The sequence below is a fragment of the Hylobates moloch genome, unplaced genomic scaffold (assembly GCF_009828535.3).
Source record: "Hylobates moloch isolate HMO894 unplaced genomic scaffold, HMol_V3 SCAFFOLD_7, whole genome shotgun sequence".
NCBI classification, from domain to species: Eukaryota; Metazoa; Chordata; class Mammalia; order Primates; family Hylobatidae; genus Hylobates; species Hylobates moloch.
This window is the reverse complement of record NW_026652282.1, coordinates 93142040-93147637: the sequence shown is the minus strand read 5'-3', so window position 1 is coordinate 93147637 and position 5598 is coordinate 93142040.

Below are 5598 nucleotides of genomic sequence, written 5' to 3'. Positions count from 1 at the left end.
TTTTCAAAAATCCCAAATTAGTGGATGCCAGATGAATGACATATTAAGGGGACTGAAAAAAAGTCCCTTCCCTCCATGTTAGAAATGTTTCATATTTCTCTTTGCTTCCAACCCCCTCCCTATCTTTATTTCACCCTCCAGCTTAATTACAGCTCAAGTCTGCCTCCTCCCATTTTGTTCTAGTTCTATAAGCTTTCCCAGCTCTCAAAGAGCTGTTTATGTACAAAGGGATACTATAACACCATCCTCCATGACTTCCACATTTAGGACAGTTTTACTTGGTTTTCTAAGCACGTGTGTGTATGTGTGTGCGCGAGTGCGTGTATGTGCTCGCGTGTATGGTGGGCTAATTTCAAGTCTCTTGCTAAGTTGCTACTGACTTCCATTCTGAATATCTCTGGAATTCCTTGCCAAGTATTTACTGCACATTTACTTGGTGCCTAGCTCTGTGCTTCACACTGTGGGGAGTGTAGAAGTACAGAAGCTAGAGCTGCTGTCCTCAAGGAGTCTGTAGTCTGAGGAAATCCAAGCACACACATGAAACATTGAAGAATGACTAACTAGAACCCTGTGTGATATGATACTGACTCAAAGTGAGATGATTATTCAGAAAGAGTGCAGATCACTCAAGGAGGGAGAAGGCTTCGTGGAGAAAGTAAGGTTGGAGAATCAAAAAATAAGCAAGACTTGGGTATATGGAAGGGTGAGAAAGAACAGTCACAGCCGGGGGCACATCTTGAGTAAAAATATGGTGGTAGGGTTGAATCATGCTGGGACTCCAACCTCCATTAAAAATGAGTACCTGATCTGTGGCTTTGTTCTTAGCTGTTGCCTTGCATTATTTGGCTCCATCCCACATTACACAATACTTCCTGACCTGTGATTTCTGGATCACCTCAATTCCTGACTTCTTGCCTTGTCTTCTGTCTGTGGCCTTGCCCACTCTCACCTGGTACCCTATGCTCAATTCTCTAGGACTGACTCTTTCTCATCTACAATTTATGCCTAAGACTTGGATGACATCTGTATTTTAAGTATCACCCTCCACCCAACCTTTTCCAGTCCTGAGTCTCCTACTTTAGCACCAGCCCAGTGGAGGTTATGTTCCTGAAAGTTTTGTTCAGCCCTGAGAAATGGAATACAAAGGCCAGCTAGACTAGTGCCAAGTAGTGGTGAAACCAAGCTTTTGGTGGAGAAAGAGGTTTGATGACCAAGCAGAGGGGTATGGATTTGATATAGTCAAAGATCAGCAACCACCATAACCATTTATTTCAATTACTAGGGACAGAGGTTTCCTTTGACTAATATTGAGAAATTAGAGCCCTTTTGTTGACAAGGCAAATGAGTTGCTTCCCCTGATTAAAAAAAAGGTCTGCTGCCAGCCAGCGAAGCATATTTTTGTGTTAACCAGGCCAACAGAGAAGATATCCAACTTACTCTCTCCCAAAGTCTTGGTTGAACTCCACCCCAAGGCTATTTGGTTTGGAAGCTGACAGTCCATCCTCTTCTGTGGCTTCTGTTCACACTTTCACTGGCCTTGGAGGATTTCAAGCTAAAAAGAGGCAAGGACTGTAGTTAGCTAACCAAAACCAAATGACACAGCCCCACACGGCTGGGCCATACTATACCAATGTACAGCAACCCCCGCCCCTGCCAACCACTTGGCATACTGGCTGCAGCTGGCTTTTTTTTTCTCCCTCAGGGAACTCAGTTCTACAATCTAGGGATGGAAAATGCCCAATATAGGGGAAAATATTGGGCTGGGAATGAGGCTAGAGGAAGCAAAAAAACAGAATCCAAGACTTGGGTGAGGGCTGAGATGGAATTAACCAGAATCTATAACATCTTGGAGAGAGCAGACACCAACTTGCTCCACAAATCCTAGGCTACCATATCAAAAGCCTCCTTACCACTATCCCCACAAGCTTTTAAATGAGGTCATTTTAAGATAAGTAAAATGTGCCACATTACCCAGATAATGGAACAAAATAGTAGTACAGACTGAAAACTTCCACAAAGCAAATACATGACTGATTTTTAACTTATTGAGGGTGAGATCATGTTTCTTATTATAGCCTGCCATTATAACTCCAGCAACTAGCATAGTATGTGGTATATAGTAGGAGCTCAGTAAATGCTTATTGAAAATAGGCCTGTTTTATTCCTATTTTATAGAGCAGGAAACCAAGGACCAGAAGGGCTCTGCCTTGCCCTAGAATAAACAAGTAGCAAGCATCAGAGCTTTAATAAGCTATTATTAAGGGAAGGCAGGAACACTCTGGCTCTCTCTTAACCATTTGTGGTATCTTAGTGTTCATAATGATCAACGAAGTAGACTATGAGGCAGACCAAGGTGGCAATTCTTATCCTTTATTATTCTTTGTTATTTCCTCTGACTGGGATGCCATCCTCACTCTCTTCCCTGATTCCCACCAACATATGCACACATCATTATTTTGTTCCTATTGGGATCCTACTCATTATTTAAGATCCAGTTCAAATTTCACCTCTTTTATAAAGCCTGCCTTGACTACTCTTATTAAAATAGTTCTCTCCCATTTTGGAACTCATACAACACCCATAGGCCATACCACTCATTTGGTGTTTGAAATCTCATAGCATTCTGGTTAAGAGCCAGTCTTCAGAGTCAAACAGAGCCTGATTTAAATCCCAGCTCTGCCAATTTACTAGGTGTGTGGCTGTGGGCAAGTTAATTAACCTCTCCATCAAGGAGCATGATCTTTGAACTGAAAAGAGAATTAAAGCCCAAGATAGATGAGAAGATAATAAGGGAGTCCTTAGCTGCCTTCAATGAGTTTCCAGGCCCACACAAATCACATTTGAGGCTGCTGAGAGAATGTGCAGATGTGATCACAGAGCCAGTCTTGGTAACCTTTGAGAAATTATGGCAAAGAGAAGACATGAGGGGTGCAAAGAGGCAGGGAAATATCCCAATTTTTAGTGAAGGTAGGTGGTGGTGGTGTGGGGTGCAAAATATAGATCCTGGAAACTGAAGACCAATGAGCATGGCGTTTATCCTTGGCAAAAGTGTAGAATGCACTGTTAGGCAGATCATTTGTGGGGCTTTCGAAAGGGGGCGGAAATCACTAGGGGTAAGCATGGGATGACTAAAAGCAAGTCATGCTTAACTAAGTCCATTTCCTTTTTGAAAAGGGTATTTAAAAGGATAGATCACTGGGATACCATAGTATAATGTATCTGGATTTCAGCAAGACATTTGAAAAAGTCTTATGATATCTTCATGAAGAAGATGGAAAAGTCGGAGCTGGGTGGTAGCAGGAATTATATGGATTGTTTCAAGTTTGAACAACCTTATCAAAAGGGGAAGACTCTAAAGGTTATGCTGTAGTATTCTGTCCTGGACCCTCTCATTCAATACTTTCATCAGTCTGGCTGATCAAATATGCATATAAAATATTTATTGATACAGATCATGCATTCTCAATGGGGGTGATATTGCCCCCAAGAGGGCAAAAATTGATTCTCGAAGAGTGAAAAAAAATTTCTTTTTTACATGAAACAGAGATATACATACAGCAAATAAACAGATAGACAGCATATCTGTGGTATTAAAATTTCACGGAGAGAGATTGGAAAAAATATCTAAAAAGGCTCCTTAGGAGTGTGATAATGATAAAAAAAAAGATTGAGAAACATTACTATGGAGAATATGATTTTGTATATGAGGCTCAAGATAAAGAAAGACCTTAAGGAGATAGATTGAAATAAACAAGGCAATGGTTTTTGAGAATGAATACAAAGCCCAGCATTCAAGTAAAATTAAAAGTCAATTGTACAAACCTAGAATCAAGCACATAGTAGTAGTTCATGCAAGAAACAACAGAGGATTTCGATTAAGCTACGGGCTACACATTGAGCAGATTTATGCTCAAAAGACAACTAGAGTGGCAAAAAGTCTGTAAACCATGTCCTATAAGGCATGGTTTAAAAGAACTGAGGATATTTAGCCCAGAGGATGAATGACTTGGGGTGACATACTAGATATTTTAAAGGGCTGTCATGTGAAAGAGGAATTAGAAATTGTTTGTGTGAAGCTATTTTTTCCTCAACCTAAGGAAGACCCTTTTAACAATTAGGAAATGATCAAATATGGAATAAGCTGTTTTGCATAAGGATGAGTTTCTCGGACTGTCAGAAGGATATTTCTGCACTGAGCAAGAGGATAAATGTGGCTTCTAAGATTCCTTCTAATTCCCGGGTTCTGTGATTCCCTGCTAGATTTACAAGTATGAAGGTGGAAAAGATGGCTAAAGAATACGAGCCCAGACAAAACATCCTCCGTTGATTTTAAAACCAAAATTCCATACCAGGGATATTTGCTTGAGGAATATCTCACTGTCTAGCTGACTTGGTTGCCAATATTTAGAGGCCTAATTCTCCTGGGCCCCTGTTTCCTTGTGCCCTGCCTCTAGCTCAATTTCCATCTTGGCATAGAAGGTACAGAGGGAGTTGTAGGGAAATGCCAAGAAGGAGATCTCAGAGACCAGAGTTATAGAAATCCTCAGAACTGTTTTATGAAAACATTGGTATGGGCCCAGTGAGTGGAGAGAGAACGTGCTTCCTGTCCTTGTTGGGCTCTATGTTGCTCACTTGTTATCCCCAACCCCCCTTATCTCTTACATCTTCAACTAGCAAGCAGGAGGGTTGGTGCAGGAGTAGGGGTAGAAGGAAGTAATTTCAGGTTCAAGGGTTAACAGTACACTGGTCAGGAAAGCTGAGGAATGAGATGATGAGCGTCTTTACAGTTTGTGAAAATGAAACAAAACAACTTGAGAATCATATTCCTGGAATTGTGTCCAAATGAATGTCTCAGGTTGAAGGGACCAAGACTTTGACTGTGATGCAGTACAGTATTTACAGGGATCTTGCTTGGCCTTTCGGAGCAAAAACAATTATTTTCTCTCCTTTCACCTAACACTGCTGTGCAGAATCTCCATAGCCTGGTTGCTAGAAATTAGGGTTCTTATAGCTGCTGTGGAATAAACTCCATTCACTTTCCTCTTAACACTGCCTTCTCTCTGTCCTTGACCAAATGTTACCTGTTGTTTCACGAAGTGACGTTTTCTTCATTGCACCCCATTAGCTGCTCTTTCACTCCCAGTCACTTGCTGAAGTCCTCATCACTATCACAGATCTGCCTACCAGGGCCATGTCTGCAGCCTAGCCGATATTAACTTTGCCAACACTTCACCATTTTTCTCTGCATGTCCTCTCTCCAGTAACGTGCATGTCTGTGATATTAACCCTGGGACAGAAAAGTAAGAAATCTATCAGAATCCTGGCTGAAAGTCTTATTTCTCCTTGAAACCGAAAGAGCTTTCAAACGTGGCTTCCTGAGTTTTTCAGTTTGCTGGTGGGTGGGTCTGGAGTGGGCATCCCGTCTGCACATCTGGTAGAGGCACTTTCCAGATTTTCCTCATGACTCAGGATCAGTTTCTGACTGCTGGGCGGGGCAAAGCCTCCTGAAGTTGCTGCGAGGCACCTCCCCCTGTGAGCAGAGCTTGGTACAGCCCAAATAGTTTTCAGGTTAAGAAAGCCAGAATCTTTGTTCAGCCG